The 18,178-nt window shown below is 42.9% G+C and overlaps 1 protein-coding gene across 6 annotated transcripts in view; it reads right to left on the bottom strand.

Moving 5' to 3' along the window:
• The window catches only part of OSBPL2 (oxysterol binding protein like 2), a 37,134-nt gene extending 24,701 nt beyond the window's left edge, over positions 1-12,433 (bottom strand). For 4 of the 6 annotated variants that reach the window (XR_008468988.1, XM_054218293.1, XM_054218296.1 and 1 more), the window contains exons 1-2: positions 12,382-12,433; positions 11,531-11,639 (exon numbers count right to left, since the gene is read on the bottom strand). The gene's annotated coding sequence lies outside the window, so the exon portion shown is untranslated. Of the gene's footprint in view, positions 1-11,530; positions 11,640-12,095; positions 12,297-12,381 lie in introns of those variants that run through there. The other 2 variants (XM_054218294.1, XM_054218295.1) reach the window with 2 other exon arrangements.
• Positions 12,434-18,178: the final 5,745 nt, after the last annotated feature.

Here is an 18,178-nt window from a genome sequence, read left to right as displayed (position 1 = left end):
ATAGCTCAAAACAAGTCCGATACACGTATGTCTGAAGACTTGCAGTGCACGGCTGTCAGCCAGCGCTCTGCCTGCATAAGGCAAAGGAGCAGCAGCTTCACTTCAGACAGACACAGGCAGTTCGGGCCACTGGCAACCACACAGCCACAGAAGCAAAGAAAGGGAGAAACCCTCTTAACAAATAGTTGGTTCAAGAGTAGCAGCTAGCTCAGACTTCTGGGGGAACTAAACAGCAGAACTGATCGCATTGTTCTAGACCTGCACTGTAAGTACAAATCAGTGTAGCTATCCCCGTGTTGCCTTGCCCAGTGGGAGCCAGGCCTTTACTACATGAAAAAAAAATAATAAAAAAATGGTTCTTCATACCAAAGCTGTTGTCCATATTATGGTTTCTCCAAACTTTCCAGCCCTACCAGCAATATATCTAAAAGGATCTCTTCTAAGGTCTTCAAACATGCCATATCTTTGCAGAAAACCTGTCCTTGAGGATGCAACTATGTAAACCGTTAAACAGAAAAGAACAGAAAGAGGGAATCCAAAGAAAACTATTGCTACAGAAAACAGGAACTCAACATCTCAGGACAACTCTTCACCCCAGAAGCCATTATCACCATGCTGGAATGACTCTACTAGTTTGCCCAAAAAGAAGTTACATCTTTACCCTCCCAGCTACTGTATCCTTGAAGATACAAGACATTCTTGGTTCCAATTGTCTGCAAGTATTGTATCCTTCTAGCAAAACAGCAGCCAGTATTTCCAGAAGGAAACTTGTCTATGCACAAGATACAGCCCTCATGATCAGCACTACAGTTCCCTCATTTTCTCCATTTTTTCTTCATCGTCCCTTTTTGTGTTTAGTCTCTATTTTTTATTTAAGCTCTTGCAGCAGGACCATCCTATTGTTGCATACAGCTCACGTGGTGGGATGCTGTTCTGAAACAGCCTTATATCTCACTGCAACACATAAAAAGGAAAAAAAGAGCTGCTTGAAAACCCACCCCCGTTCAGTTCAAATGCAAACAACACACTTCCTCAGGGTCCCTACCCAAACACAGACACCTTATGGATCAGCTTGCAAGCTCCAGAGATGCTTCATAATGGCAACTCCATATGCTATAGTCTTGTATAGAAAGCACCAAGGAATAAAAATTATGACCTAAAAAACGGTCAGTTATCTTATCCTTAAGAGCCTTAGAGTAAACAAGGTCATAGAGATGAATGCCAGTTTCTCCTCTGAGCCCTCCTGCACAATAATAATTGCATTACAAAAGGACTCGCGAAGCAGAACTCCATCACACAGCATGCAGTTTCACTAAAGACAATGAGGCTTTGCTATAAAAACACTCACCAAGTAAAGTAACCAGAATCAGAGACTTGAGTTAACTGAAAGCAAGAGTTACGCTGTGCTCTCATTCTGATATGCACCTCATGCCACATCTTAAGCTCACTGTTATTTGAAAATGAAAGTTCAGACGTATCCCTGTAAATTATATACAAGGTTTGTAACTATTACCCAAAGAACAAAATACTAATGGAAGTCACTTTAAGTAATAGTCGCAAATTCCCCTAAGGCGCTAGGAGCATTTTTAAAATAATAAAGTAATATATTTTGCAGAGTTACACTAGGAATAACTTAATGCTCATATCGCTTCTTTTACATTCAGTTCTTTTATCTATCACAGATTAACATAAATTTACATGTAGCTGAACACAAAATGATAACAACATTTAGCTTTCATGACCCAAAAAGGTAGGATTAAGTCCTTTTCTCTTACCAAAAGCAACAGCAAAAAGTTACTTTCAACCAGGTTGAAATGCCAGAAGACAAAAACATCCTGTTTGCTTCATATTCAGCATGTGTAATCTGTATTTCCTCCTCCATGTCCGTCATGTACCCAAAAGAATGCACTTACACACTAGCAAGTGTAGTTAACAGCTTTTATCAATACTGCCAATCAAGGAAGGGTGCAATGCTCCTGTGGCAGGCAGACCTTTAGGAGGTTAGGACCAACTGCCAACCTGGAAAATCTTTCATAAAGCATAAACATCATATCATGTTCACACCTTTTAGTCCTACAGTGCAAAAGAAATATAAAGTATATTTAGTATTTTCTTACATACATAGCGATCATCAAGAATGTAACAACCAGTTTTCCATAAAGGACTTCACTCGCTCTTGGTTGTAGAGAACACTATTGCAGCAATAAAGGTTTGCTGGGTTACAGGTTAAAATGATCCTGATGGGCTTCACTTTACCAGCTCCTGTTACTGGGCTGGGCAAGGGTACTCAAGGCACAGACACTCAGAAAGGTGCTTTGGCCCAAGGATTGCAGCCCAGCTGCATTGCCACATTTATGACCAAAGAGAGATTGTATATAAATCATTTTATAAATAATAGGAAAAAGCTGCAAGTAGAGGCATCTTAAGAGAACTGGAAATTCATAATTTAGAAATGACAACGCACCCCTGACCACAGGCAGCCCAGATTTTGTGGTTTACAAGATAAGCATCAAAGCTCATCTGTTTCCTCATATTTTAAGGCTATGGATTTGTATAATACTAATTGGATTTACTATGGGATTTATGTGCATGAATAAGAACTGCCACATTTATTTTTATTTTTGTAATAGATGGATTTCCCTCCAGGAGAGATGCTATTTTTGAAGCTCAAACTGAAAGATGACAGATAAAAATATCAGAAAAAAAGTATAATACCCATCACAACAGAACAACTTCATAACTGGCTAGTAAATCTGTACTGCAGGCTGTGTTATCAGATATTTTGTTCTGAGAAATTCTCCATACTAGGTTGTCCAGAATATTCACAATACAATTTTACTCTTCGAAATTACACTGAAAGTGAGTGCCAAAGCAATTAACAGAAAACATCACAGTTTAATATAATTTACTGAAGCAAGTCTTGAACAAGTTATTTGGGCAGAACCTAGCTTTTCTAGTCATTTTTCTTATTTGCATGCTAATGCCTACAATATACAAAACCAGACTAGCAAGAGTTAAGCTAAGCATAGCACCGGAAGTCAAAAGCTTGTAAGTGCTTCTGGTATCTTCTAATCAAAGGACATTTTGGTTCCTCTGAAATAAGCTTTGCACCCTAGTGATGTTGAAAGCCATCCACAAACAGGTTAAACAAGATATTATGCTGTCCAGTTTCAGCAAACAACAATGCTGAAATAAGAACACCATGTTGGTCCCACGCAAGTAACCCCAAAACTTGAACAGGTAAGGGACAGAAACATAACTAAGTGCTAGTCACATGGACACAAAGTCTGTTTGGTACTTTTGTTATCAAAAGGCCTCATCGGTGCTGCACAACTAGACAAAAGCAGGTTACTCATTAAAACTCCTTTAAATTATCACAATTTACCAGAAAAGGTTCACGCATTCCTGTATGACAGATGATGATGGACAGTCCTTTTCCTAAAGATGTTTTGCAAAGGCAAGGGATGAAACAAAGCAGCCAGTTGCAATAAATATTGTGGAAACACTAGAAAATACCTCCACCGCATCCACAGCACACCTTGAAGTAGGTTGTACAGAGAGGAGGGAATGACTAGGATTGACATACTGCTTTCCATCTGTCACAGACAGAGAGAACAAACAGAAAGAGCTGTTCGTCACCATGCATGGCACACCAATGGTCACAACGTGTCACAAGACAGATCCCGAGAGGCTCACTCTCAGGAGAAAACACGCTTCTCTCAGCGATCTTTACGGCCTCGATGCAGAGAATATAACTATTCATGCCACCTACACTACGGTGACAGCCACGGTCCCATGATGAAGCAAGGAACAAAGTCTTACCATACCCGTCAATCAGCTGGCTATGAATAATGTCAAACAAAGTGTTCTGTCAAGCACTGCGCTGAACCTGTAACTCCACAGTGACTCGTACCAGGTGATCAGGCTCCCGGTAACACGCTTTGCTTTCACAAGCTTAACTCTGTGGATTGGAGTGACCCATACAAGCTCACAGTCCCCAGCAGTAGAAGGTACAGGGAAATCTTTTCCAGAGGTACAGTATCAATAAGATCAGTCCCAGACTTCACACAGTTCCCACCTATTTTAAACTCCCACTTGAATTTATTTTTAAAACCAGGACAATAAAAAACACAAGACTTTGCAAATCACTTTATGAAGTATCTAATTTGCTCACCGCTTTCTGTGACACACGTGTCAGCATCTATACGAGGAGAGAGATGCAGGCACTCCTTGTACAGAGAGGCTCCACCTTCACAGCTTCTCTCTGAATCCAAAGGTGTGGAGATTCACTGCCTGCTGAGCAGTGGAAAGCTGGACCTGTACTCTCCACACCCATATGCCAGATGAGGCTGTGGAAATGACCTCTAATAGTTGTCTGTAACATTATCTCATTCGCTTACAGCTCTACCAAGTACTAAAAGTTGAAATATGCCATGCCATTTATCTGGATAGGGTAGTAATCCCTCACGCTTGTCATCATGTATGCTTGCTCCTTCTCAAATTCCATTCCTCAACAGAAAAAAAGGAGGGAAAGAAAAAGGAAAAACACCCAAACAAAACACCTTATGTTTGTGTCACTAAGATCCTAGGTCCTCACAACTTATACATCAATTAAAAAAAAAAACAACACACACTAGTACCTGTTCAAAACAGCCTGTAAGGGTTTAAACATTCAATTACTATGACTTAGTTAATTCAACGTAACTAGTTACTCCATACTAACTTCTTCTTCTATGTTAATTCTCAACAAAGACCCAGCTGGTTAACCAAAAGTTACTCCTCCTAAAACAAACATTTACATTTCTATAGAAAGGTAAGCATTTACAGCTGGAGTAGCTAATTTGACTGGAATGTGGTTCAGCCAGATGAGATTTGAAGCCTGCCTGGCTGACTACAGCTGCAGCCTCTTATTCTCCAGACCTGACAGTGAAATTTCATATTATGCAGCAATTCTGGAAAAACACTGCTTTGTTGACACCATCCTGCTACCTTTACAAATCCTGGTCGTTCTGCTCATAAGGCACATGTTCTACCTCTACGAGACATATACAAAACACTAGGCCATGTTCATTATACATTGAATCTACTTGTGAGATGAAGGAGCATTTAAGTAAACCCAAGAAAGGAAACAGTAAGCAGTCATGAAAATAAACACAGAGATTCCCCAGCATGAGCAGGTGGGGTGTTAGAAGTTCAATACACTGGAATTAAAGTGCCACCAAAGAATTAACGAACTAGCACATTCATCAGCTTTTTCACATGCCTAGCAAGGTTTTGCTGGATGTGCGCTGCCACAGCAAATTTTAAAACAAATTAAGTTTATTTATTAACTTGAATGTAGAATACTTGCAAGCAATGAAAAAAACCACAGCCGCCTTCCCCCGCTCCCAACAAAAAAGCAAAAAAAGTCAGTGAGGCTTTCCTCACAAAAAAAAAGAAAAAAAAAAGAGAGAAAAGAAAAGAAAACTTTCTGTCAAATCTCATAATAAAAATACTGCACGACTATTACGGGGGGGGGGGGGGGGGGGGACAAATCCCATGAACTCTGAAAAGACACTCAATTTTCAGGTTTTTGCTTTTTTTTAATGGGTCAAAAGGGCACAAGCTCAATTTAATAGAAATAGTATGGACAGAATTTAAAATTAGCTTGATACAAACGAAAACTCATTCCGTGCCCCATTTAATCCACCTAAGAGCATATGTTAATAAAGAGCAATATTTTCATTAGCCTGGTATCCTGGGTTCAGGATGAACCTTCTGTCCAGAAAGAGATGCCAAAAGAGCCAGCAAAAGATCAAATATACACACCCTTCATACTGACACTAAAAATGATAAATTAAAAAAAGGAGAACAAAAAAACCCAACAGTCCTACAACATGACTGGTGAATAAGAGCCCGACCCACCTTCTCTTGAGTTGCCAGCTGAAATGAAACATATCTGTAGTACTTCAAGGGACAGAAATAAATAGCTTGAACTAGAAGATAAATATTCATGTGTTTTTGCTTCATATACATCTCCTGAAAGCATCAAACTACAGTGTTTCATCTCTGAATGAAAGCTTCAGCAAGGATGAATCTTAATTGACTCATGAAATTAGGTTACCAACAGCACTGGATCTAAAACATCTATAAAAATTAGCCAAGAAGTCAATTTAATTGGCAATTTAGATACCTACTGTAATTATTATGCACTTAAAATCTCTTCAACCAGAGAACAGCTACACAGATGGCAGAATCCAGAAGAGGATTTTATTTACCAAGTTAGATTTGTTTCTTACTCCAAAGTTTGTAGTAGCATCTTCCACCAAAATGCCTTAGCAAGATGAAACTCCCTCCGCACCCACAGTAAGAGAAGGGCAACTTCCTTCTCAAGTCTGTTAAACAAAGTGCAGAGAGGGTGAGCGAAGAGCAAAGCATCCAAAACTGATAGTTTACCTGAACTTATTTTTAAAGCACTTGAAACAATGGTGGTGGCAAACTGAACATCTGAAAATTTAGCTTTGAACACGAGCCAAACAGATTTATGGCAGAGAGAATCACGTTTTGTTCTCTCAGGAATACAGATTTTTTTTGGTGATACTTCACAAGAATTAAAGCCAACTGAAACACTACGAGCCTGGTTTGCAACTGAGTTCAGGCTATAAAATTTGTTTCTGCATCAAAACAAACCACAATAATTGTCCCACGCACCGAGTGCTGTCCCCAGCACAAACCTACAGCACTGCTATCAGAAGCATTATTTATTGAATGTAACAATTGTAAAGATGAAGCTGAACAGAAAATACCCCAGCAGGATAGTGATCAAATACCTACGGGAACCAACGGTTATCCCCAGTTTCACTTCAGCCAAAAATTCTGTTCTGTGGCTAAGGATACTGGCTCACAGAACTTCTATCAAACTGAACAAAGACCAAGGAAACTTGATTCCAGCAGATTAACGTTTTCTGATGCAAAACACTTCATTGAAATTCCCACAGAATTCTGTAAATGTTCTTTTTTTACTCTACATCAAAATTTGAGACACTTTTCCACCTGAAAGCATCTGGTACAGCCTTCTTTGGACTTTGTAGCCTTCCTTGGAAACTACTTTATTGTCCACAATCATAAAAGATCACAAAATACTCGTTTACGTGCCATCCCTACCAACGATGCATAATGCTAGGCTTGATCATGACTGATACACCAGCTCATTTCTAGACACACTGTTAAAAAAAAAACAAAACAAAACAGTAATTCAATACTGTCTTGTAAAATTAATTGCTTCTTACTAGTTCCCTGAAGGATTTGTTTTATCTTATTTGTAAGAGAGACAAGGTGGGAAGTAATCAATAACTCCAAGTACAATGGCTTTGGACACAAGTGTCAATTGATATATAATTAATCATTTATGAGCACTTCTCTTTGAACCAAAAATTACTTTGAAGATAAAATTAAATATGCTTGAATACATCTCATCATAACATAACCACCCCTACAAACTGATCACTGAAGTTTAAGAATGTGAAGACAATTACAGCATACAATATCACTAGAGAAAACCCCTAGAACAGTAAAAATAGTTACAGGTTTAGTTTATAGATCTTCCCAGTAAAAGGCACTTTTTAAGCTTTGTCTCTGGGGAGCCATTCTCTCCAGGTAGGTGTAGTTTTACATTTATTCTGTAAACGGTATCTTACAAATAATTTTCATGGAGCCTCTTAAACAATTATGATAGCAATCATATTGCAAATAACGCAGGATGACAACAGCTGACTAACCTAGTGCAAAGCCCTACAGCACAAGAAACCCTATTTTTCTGCCTATCAGCAATTCCTCACACACTGAAATTCCACAGCACGAGCTCATGCACACAGCTAGCAGACTATTTGCTAAAGAGTTTTAAGATAGTATCACAAATTTGCAAAAGCTTTAGGAAGTCAGAGTTTATCCTCTGGCTGAATTTCCTTTAAAGCTACATTTATAGTAGATCCTTAATGAATTCCAGTATAAGGGTGTTACTATGCTTGCTCTTGTCAAAAGATTAAAGCAAAACAAAACAAACTTTGACTTCCCAAGACAGGACAAATATCTCTAAATAAAGTTCAGTTTTAATAAAGAATCCACCTATGTATCTGCTCGGTAACATTAACCCACTCAGATAATAAAAGGGTTGCACAGCCCTTAGAACTACATTTAAGACAAAATAAAGCCATATAAATAAAGTTATTTGCATCTCTATATATAGATAGCATTTTTGTCTCACTATTACACAACCGTTCAACAGTTTCATAGGCGTTGTGCAAAACCTAGAAAGAACACATGCACAGAGGAGAAGTTCTGTTCTAACAAAGTTCTCATTTCGTCCAGTAAACAAACATGCTGCTAAATGGCCTGTTACAAATAGGCTGGTGAGCTAACTTCTCCATAGCCTTCGCATGTACGAGTTTTATAATTGAGTGTTATTAAAAGGATTCTCGTTCTCACTTGATTGCACTGACACATCGTAGGGAACAGAGTCTACATAGGCCTCTGCCACCTCAGTGGCCAGAGCTGGTTAGGTCTGAAGTGAGCAACGTGAACCACGGACACCTCAGAATTCAAATGCCTCCCCTACCATCTTCCAACTTTCCATTCCATCGTTGCTTTTAACTATCACTAAAACCAAAACCCAATGAGATATATTAATAGATTCTTTCAGGAGCCCCCAAAAAAACTGACTCAGAAGAGTAAAAACAACAAGAGTAAAAACACAACGAAGTTATCCATTCATGAAAACACAGTTCTTGACCAATATCGTAAGCTTGCAAACTTCTTTGTAACACCCCAAAGGTTCATAGCACCCCAACAGCCACAACCCGTATCTCATCTAAAACTCTGCACAGCACAGCAAAGGAATTGAACTCAAACAGGAATGCCATAGATCAAAATTCCCATTCAGTCTAATGCCAGCACAGACATTACGTGTCCAACAGAGCAATATGCAGTTTAAGTTTTGGACCGTAAAACCTAGAGGGCCAAGATTAAAAGGTCCAGCTGCATTTCTGTAGCTGCAGGCACAATTCACCTTTTGTGCACACTCCCGCCAGATTTATAAACAATCAGAGGACAACGCTATCCAGCCTCCTGCATTTTCTGAATGGAGGGCTGCTGTAATTTACTAGAAAACCGTCTCATTAAATTCTGTGCATAATAAAATATACTGTAATAATCCAAAGGATCTGTCTAGACCAGCAAATGAATTTTCAATTGTAACTGTATTAAAAAAAAAAAAATCAAGTTTAAGTAAACTTAGTCTATTCTTGTAACTTATTGATCCTGAAAATTAAGACATTATCTTTGTGCACTGAAACAACAATAAATTATTGAAGAGTATAACTGAAAGTAATGGTAAGCCACATTTGACACATTCTAATTGCTTACTGCTCTCATGCAACTTGCTATTACGAGCCTTTAAGAATACAAAGTAAATAATTACATCATCATACGTTCTTCTACAAAGTAATTATTAAGAATTCTAGAGTCAAGATAATGTATTCTTTAATTCCAAGTGCTATAGTAGTCTATTCCATAAAATAACAAAAACCATAAAAGAACTGATATAACACAGAACCTATATTTTTTTTGCAACAGGAAACATATCAAAGTCCTGTATCTTCCAAAGTGGCAGATACAGGGTGACCTTCTTTTCCATTGCTCTCACTTTCCAATGTATTCAGCAAGGTGAAGATACCTCTGTGATCAGTTACATATTCAAACTCAGCAAAAACATTCAAGAAGTAGCGCACTCCGTATTTAATGCATATTCTTTGCACGTCTGATTTTCTGCATTTCTTCCAAAAAATGTAAGAGAACCAAATATTTTAGTTATTTCACAGAGAAAAGACTAAACGCTAAGCATTTCAAAACATCATATTAGCGTCAAATACAGACATTTCTTATCAGATATCTTCATGATTCAGGCGACAAAACTGATACTGAGCGAAGGGCTAGAAAAAAAGCCAACTTGTAAACAGAAGTTCTAGTTATCAAGTAGCACAAGGTAATACTGCATTGTTCAAGGACAAGTTACTTCAAGTACCAAAGCTAATGAATTATCTGCTTAAAAATTCAGTGTACTTGCATGTGAATCTTGCTTTCAAACACCAAAAAAAAAAAAATAAAAAATATCATCTGACTGTCACTACAAACAGTGATTTAATAATATAGCCTTATCAAAGCGAAAAAACCCAATTGGTATGTTTTCCAGCCAACACTAAACTAACAGAAAGCAAAGCTTTCCACCTTTGTTCTAGGTCAGCATGTGTGAACTTCACACAGTAGAATTCACAAGAAGAAAGACTGCAAGAAATACATTTCAATCATAAGACCCGTCAGCTTAAGCAAGTATGTATCATAAAAAGCAGCAACATTATTAAAACTGATTTAAAGAAACCATCCAAGAGTGAAAATTACCCTCCATGATCAGTTACCAAATCAAGCACATTTGCATAAATGTTAGCAAACAAATTACTACATGCACCGCACTGCTTTTCAGTATTGCATCAAGTGAAACTTTTAACCTATCTAGTTTCAACTTGCAGGCATAGAGTTTGTTGTCTAATCATAATTTTCTATCTTGAACTTTCGTCTTCTGTTTATAAGATTATATTGGCATGGCTGAAGAGCTAGTTTTGGAGAAAAATGGCATATTTATTCCTGGACAGCAGATGTCTCAGTGTTTCCTGTCAAGCAGTCCCTGAAGTTACAGGTTCATTATGAGGTGCTGTTGGTTCAGGACAACAACATTAAGAATCACTCCCAAACTTATCCTAGATTGCCCTCAATTTTCTGTCACGTGGTCAAACATTTGCATGACTTGACAACTATTTTAAGAAAAGCTATGTTTACAGTAACTGAAAACCCAGGGGATTACTTAGGGGAAAATCACTGCTCGGAATTTCTTGCTTCCATGCTAGTTTAGCCAGTTCTCCTACTTCCATCCCACGGCGCAGTGCTTTATGTTTGGAAGCTACCCAAGTCACTGCTTCCAGAAATTGCCCTGAGGTTTTAAAAGTCCCAAAGCATACTGGTATAAAGTTTGTAAGATGATATATATGTGGTTGCCCCCAGATGTCAATGTGAACGTGGAGTTACTGAACTTTGGAAGGTTAAATTGGAATGAAACAACTTATTTTTTTCTTGCAGGCATAAGCTTGGAAAAAGGAAACACTATGAGAGGAGTGGTACCGAAATGCTAATCTACACTGCAGATCTGCATCTCCTTTTCCCTTTTTGAAAGCTTAAATGCAGACTATGTATTTTAATTGAGAAAATTCACAGTAAATGAAAGCGGTATCTGCATTGAACATGCTTTGGCAGATACTTCTGAGGGGAAACACAAGGCTATGGCAGACTTAAAAACCAGAAGGCGATTTCAAACCTACATCTGAAATTCTGGCCTGCAAGTGCTGCAGAGTAACAAACCGCTTCCAAAAGGAGTCCTGAATCCAAAGACACAGATAGCAAAACATGATTAATATCCAAATTAAATAAATGGCAACATAATTTATACCTTTGTTACCATGCAGAAGTTCTGGTGGCATGTTATTTAAAAAAAAGCCTTTTTTCCTGCTATTTTTCCCGCTATTTTTCCCATCTTGCTTGTCTCCCTTTCAGGAGCTCTGTAAGAGAAACATTGAGTAGGTAACTGAAGAAGAAGGAAAAAAAAAAATAAAAAACCCAACTCAAATAAATCCTAACTGCTCACTGAGCTCCAGCTGTGGCCTAAAAGGCCCCTTGAGGCTCCAGTACTGCGCTGAAGCTGAGCTCAACACATTCATCTTGGGAACGGAGCGCCGCAGACTCTTTTGCTAAACTACCCAGCTCCAAAAGCAAGCAGGAAAACAAAATAAAATGAAAATCGGAAAAGTCCCTACGCTGGGACTGATAGAGCTCCACTGGCCTGCAACCCGCGCTCTGCGCAGCAACGTCCTTCAGCCCCGCCACCTCCCCTGTCCCCGCGGAAGAGCCCCACGGCTGAGAGAACGCTCCCGCCGCCCAGCCCGAGCCGCCCGGGGCCCGCCGCCCACGCTGAGGCTCGGGGGCGCAACGGCACTTCAGCCCGACGCGCCACCGACCCGGCTGCACCGGCCTGCGGCCCCAGCGGGGCACGGGTCCCGCCTCCGCCGGGGAAAGGAGAGCGGCGCCGGGCTGGCGGCGCTCCCCCGAGCCGCTGACCGCCGCCTGCCTCCGGCTGAGCTGACAGGACGGCCCACGGCGCTGAGGAGAGCCGCCAGCGGCCCACCGGAGAGGGGACCCCCACGCCGCGCCGGGCCCAGGGGAGGCGCTCCCGCCCTTCCCTCAGGCGGGGGGAGCCGAGCCCGTCCTGAGGGGAGGGGTGGCGGCGCGGCCCGGCGGCATTACCTTGCACCGCGCTCCCACGACGGCCCCTCCGCAACACACACACCCCCACCCTCCCCCCCCGCGTCCGCCCCGGCACCGCTGACACCCAGGCGGAAGTGCGGCCCTCGCGGGGGCCGAGTGACGCGCCGCTCCGCCAATCGCAGAGGGAGGCCGCGCCCCGCCGTCTCCAAAGAGACCAACCAGCTTCCCCGCCCAACTGCCCGGGGGCGGGGCGAATGCTAATCAGGCGCCGAGCCTCACAGCCGCGGGCCGCACCACCGCAGGGGTGACTGCTGGCCAATGGCGCGGCGGAGGGGCGAGGATATGCAGATGAGAGAGGCACCGGCATCCCCCGCTGCGCAGAGGGGCCTCAGCGGGCGCGTTTCGGGGGGGGGACGGTGCCGTCTCCGGGGCATAAACGCACAAGATCGTGCTGTACTGGCACAGCCCAGCGTGCTTTATGGGACGCCTATACTGCAGCCAGCTGTGGGGCGAAAGCTTGGCTCACCATAGCCTATGTAGGACAAGGTGTTTAGTGAGGGGTGGGGAAGAGAGAGCAGCGTTTATGTTTCGCGTGTTTGAGGCGAAGGTGGGTGTATGGTGGGGAGCAGTTATATGGGTGGTTTTCCTGTTTATGAGTATTGATTTCAGCGAGTTTGGGAGCGTTAGCCGATTTAGTCAGCTGTGAGGTTTGGCGTGTGACACCCAGACACCAGAGCATCGCATATCAGGGCGTTCCTTCACCCAAGTAACGCCCAACATCCTTCGTATCGTGCCGGTCTGTGTCTGAGGTACCCCTGTCTGTCCATCCAGCTGCTCTGTGCGGGTAGACAGACATCTGGAAAGGCCAGAGAAATGGCCGGCCGAGCCGTGGGCTGGTGGCTGGCAGCGTAGAGTTGCTCGCTGGCAGGTGCCTGTGTTTCTGCAGCCCTGAGCTTGCGCTTACTCGTACACAACAGGTAACGGCAGGTAAGTTCATAATAATCCCCCTCACATCAGAGTAACTGCTGGCGTGCTAAAGCAATTGAGACTATTTGTAGGTGTTGCTGGAAGTATCAAAACTGTGAGTCAGGAGTTTCAAATTAATTTGACTCAACATTTCTCTCAGATAACACCTGTTCTGCTCCTTTTGTTTACCTCCTCATTTCTGAGTCTGCAAGGTGTTTTCCTTCACGTATGCTTAGACTTCTTCCGTGATCACAGATTTGAAACTTTTTTCCACTGAAATGTCTACCTCCCTCCCTTTTCATACCTGAAAGGTAAGGATCGAATGCAATCTCAGTGGAACCAGCACCCAGGACTTTAAAAGGGAAAAATAAAAAAGATTACAAAGCATGGAAGTACTGGAACAGGCTGCCCAGGGCAGTGGTGGAGTCGCCATCCCTGGAGGTGTTCCAAAGCCGGGCAGACGTGGTGCTGAGGGACACGGGGCAGTGGTAACTTGGCAGTGCTGGTTAACGGTTGGACTCGATCTTACAGGTCTTTTCCAACCAAAACAATTCCATGATTCTATGCGCAGAGCAAGGTGCATCAGGAGATCAGCCACTTTGCTTTTAAGCAAAGACCCACAACAGTAAGTGTGTGTCAATTTAATGATTTGCTGACTGAACAGGCCTTTGTCATGAGTAGGCAGCTGATCTGGAAGAGTTCTCCAAAAGGATCATGGAAAGAGAAATCCACTGATTCAATGACCAAGCAATACTGAATTTGTGTAGTTTTTTTCAGGTCTTCATGGAAGGTGTGAACCTTCTGAGCCTGCCACAAAAACCCTTCTCCCATGCATTTTGTGGGCATTTGAGCTAAATGCCCGTGCTTAGCAAAAGCAAGGCTAATGACAATTTCTTCCTTTTTTAAATATTCAGAGGCTACTCTCTAGTAATCCAAAATCAAAAACCACAAAACTGGACAGGGAGAAGAGTCTAGCTCCGTATTTGTCTCCTTCCTGTGTTGGCAACGAGGGGAGAGAGCAGTTACCTTTTAAAGGAGAGGGCATGGAAAATTTTGCTTTGCTGGCAAAAGTTTTGCAACATTAATTAAAACGGGGGTTTACAGTGGAAAATATTGAGCAACTGTCTGAGGCATAGGTGTAACTGTCAGCTCCACCTGTAATAAACCCAACTGCTCCCCTCCTGCAGAATAACACAATCCGCTTAGAAAAACTGATCCAGGCAAACCTTGTCATTGTGGCAGATTTACCAAACCTGAATTGCGACAGAATGAGGAAGGGCAAAATGGAAAAACAAAACACTGAGTCTGTGATCTAGTGATAATGCAGGGAAATGTGGCACTTCACAGCAAAAATACTGATCGCCTTTCACCAGTGGTATGTGAGCAGAGACAAAAGCCTCTTCTCTCCTCCTCAGAGGGGTACGCAGCTTGTCCACACTTGAAAACTAATTTGGATTAAGGCAGGGTGTGAATTAAAAGCAAAGGAGCAATCCCAAAATATCTCTGGGCAGATAAGCCCCCCCCCCCGATCCCGAGGAATCAAAACAATTGATTAAACATACCATCACTAATTGCAAAATCAGTGGAGAAGGGAAATAATCGTGTTCAAGAGAGAAGGTCATGGGGATGGGGCAGGAGCTCACAGCCCGGGGCAGGACCAGCCCCCACCACCGCGCCGTGCCCAGGTGGAGATGGTGATTTTTCACATCCCATTCCCCACAGGTTTTGTGTTAAATATTAATTGTGATTCTTATAAGACGGCACACCCCTGCCACGCCGTGCTGGAGGCTGGGCAAACAGGGAACGGAAAGAAACTTTCTGCCTCAGAGAGCTTGCGGTAGCAGAGTCTCCCTCCTCCCAAGTGAGAGGATCATAGAATCATTTAGGTTGGAAAAGACCCTTGGGATCATCGAGTCCAACCATCAACCCCACTCTACAAAGTTCTTCCCCACACCATATCCCCTAACACCACATCTAAATGAGTCTTAAACACATTCAGGGATGGTGACTCCACCACCTCCCTGGGCAGCCTATTCCAGTGTCTGACCACTCTTTCTGTGAAAAATTTTTTCCTAATGTCCAGCCTAAACCTACCCTGCTTCAGCTTGAACCCATTCCCTCTTGTTCTATCACTAATTACCTGTGAGAAGAGACCAGCACCAACCTCTCTACAGTGTCCTTTCATGTAGTTGTAGAGAGTGATGACGTCTCCCCTCAGCCTCCTCTTCCTCAAACTAAACAGTCCCAGCTCCTTCAATCGCTCCTTATAAGATTTATTCTCCAGGCCCTTCACCAGCTTCGTTGCCCTCCTCTGCACTTGCTCCAGCACCTCGAGATCTCTCTCGTATTGAGGTGCCCAAAACTGGACACAATACTCAAGGTGTGGCCTCACCAGTGCTGAGTACAGGGGGACAATCACCTCCCTCCTTCTGCTGGTCATGCCATTTCTAATACAAGCCAGGAGGCCATTGGCCTTCTTGGCCACCTGGGCACACTGCTGGCTCATGTTCAGCCCCTTGTCAATTAGAACCCCCAGGTCCTTTTCTGCCAGGCAGCTCTCCAGCCACACTGCCCCAAGCCTGGAGCGATGCATGGGGTTGTTGTGGCCCAAGTGCAGGACCCGGCACTTGGCCTTGTTGAAGCTCATACCGTTAGCATTGCCCCATCGGTCCAATCTATCCAAGTCTCTCTGTAGACCCTCCCTATCCTCATGCAGATCAACACTCTCACTTAACTTGGTGTCATCTGCAAACTTACTGATGATACACTCGACTTCCTTATCAAGGTCATCAATACAGATGTTAAACAGAAATGGTCCCAACACTGAGCGCTGAGGAACACTTGTGACTGGCCACCAGCTGGATTTAACTCCATTGACCACCACTCTTTGGGACCGTCCATCCAGCCAGTGCTTGATCCAGCAGATCATACGCTCATCCAGGCCATGAGCCTCCAGTTTTTCCATGAGAATTCTATGGGGAACAGTGTCAAATGCTTTTCGAAAGTCAAGGTAGACAATATCCACAGCCTTTCCCTCGTCCAATAACCAGGTCGTCTTGTCAAAGAAGGAGATCAGGTTCGTCAGGCAGGACCTGCCTTTCATGAACCCATGCTGACTAGGCCTGATCCCCTGCTTGTCCATTATATGAGTTGTAATGGCACTCAAGATGATCTGCTCCATGACCTTCCCTGCTACCGAGGTCAGACTGACAGGTCTATAGTTTCCCGGATCCTCCTTTATGCCTTTCTTGTAGATGGGTGCTACATTTGCTACCCTCCAGGCCATTGGGACCTCCCCAGTTAGCCACGACTTCAGGTAAATAACGGAAAGTGGATGCTGGATGCTATGTCCAGTTACAAGTCAGCCAGACACCACTCTGCAAACTGGGAAACATTTGACTCTCCCACAATCTGAATAATAAAGGTTTCCTCCTGTAGCCTGTCCCATCTCGCAAGATGGACATGAATTCTACTGACGATAATAATGTATTTTGAGTTGCTGGTGCTGAAAAAGGGAAGATATTGTGAGAAAGCAAGTGTCACATAAATTTATTTAATATAAAAAAGACATTAAAAAAGCAGACATTGGTAACATTGATAAGGCTTTAGTGAAAAACATGGTAATGCTGAAACCACATGAATTTTAACCAGAATCTCAAAGAAAAGCAATTCAAGAGAGAAAGGAATCTGTAAATAATGAGGAACATGGCAAAAGCTGAATAAGTAGAAATAGCCAGTCTGTTAAAAGGCTGAATAAGCGTGTTCTTTGTAGCGGCATGGAAAGGAAAAGACACAATAGCCTGTATCCTCCACTTCAGTGACAATTTCCCTGGGAGCTGCACCCGTTCAGCCAAGGGCAGCTCGGGGGCTGAGCCGCTTCTCTTCGATGTGAAATAAAGGTTTGAAAATCTCCATGGTCAGAGTTGTGAAACCTTAAAAGCCGAATGCGGAGCGCACAAGGGGCTTTCCGCAGTAAGCCAGAAAGTTTCTTAAAAAGCATGCTTTCTCACATACTCTCTGCTGAATCCTGAATTCTTCTAATTCCAGATATGACTCTTGGCACTGCAAACTCCCGCTCCTGGAGCCGAGCAGAGATGAGCAGGAGGTTGTGCTCAGGATAAAAATAGTCGGACAAAACTAGGTCTCTTCCATATCCCGTCCCATCTTCCCTGGGATGAAAGTCCATGGGTTTTTTGCATCTCCAGAGCAGGGAATATGGGAAAGGATCAGCTTTGACTCACAGCTTCCATCCCCCCCATGCTTATATAGGGTTTGGGAGGCACCGTGGGGGGACACCAGAGCCCCCATGGAGCCTGACGTTAGGAACCCACTCCCACTGAGATCCAAGGAGCTTGGGCTGTCTGTTTGAGGAGCAGATCTGAAGATGCTCTGTTTTCCCAGCGCCCAAGCACCATCGTGCTGCCGCCAGTTCATCTGCCAACGATCAATGATGCTTTATAGCCTAATAGATGTTTATTTGTCAAACTTGGCCAGAAGAGCATCTTATTTAGAATTAATTACAATGTCTGGTTTTAGCTACGTGTACAGCAGCATGGCAAGTTACCTCGAACTCTTTGGGCCGAATTTCTATCTATGGATGGCAGTACTTACATCAGAGATTAATTCAATGGCTTGTGTGATGCTTTCTCTCTGGAAATTGAAGTCAATAGAAGCTAATTATAGTTATTGATGCAAGATCGGAATTGGCATGCGAGTAAGGTTTAACCTGTCTGAGTGCTTCCTTGGTAACTTCTCTCTGTCTCCAGGATCGCGCCGTCACAAGCGTCTACGTGGGATGGGTCTGCACCAGGCAGGGGGAAGGGATGCTCCTCACAGCTCACAGCATGAAGGGTATTTTTCTTCGGATGCT

Source organism: Rissa tridactyla, chromosome 12 (assembly GCF_028500815.1).
Source record: "Rissa tridactyla isolate bRisTri1 chromosome 12, bRisTri1.patW.cur.20221130, whole genome shotgun sequence".
NCBI lineage: Eukaryota > Metazoa > Chordata > Aves > Charadriiformes > Laridae > Rissa > Rissa tridactyla.
Note: the sequence above shows the minus strand (reverse complement) of the source record. Positions and strands in the feature narration are given on the sequence as shown.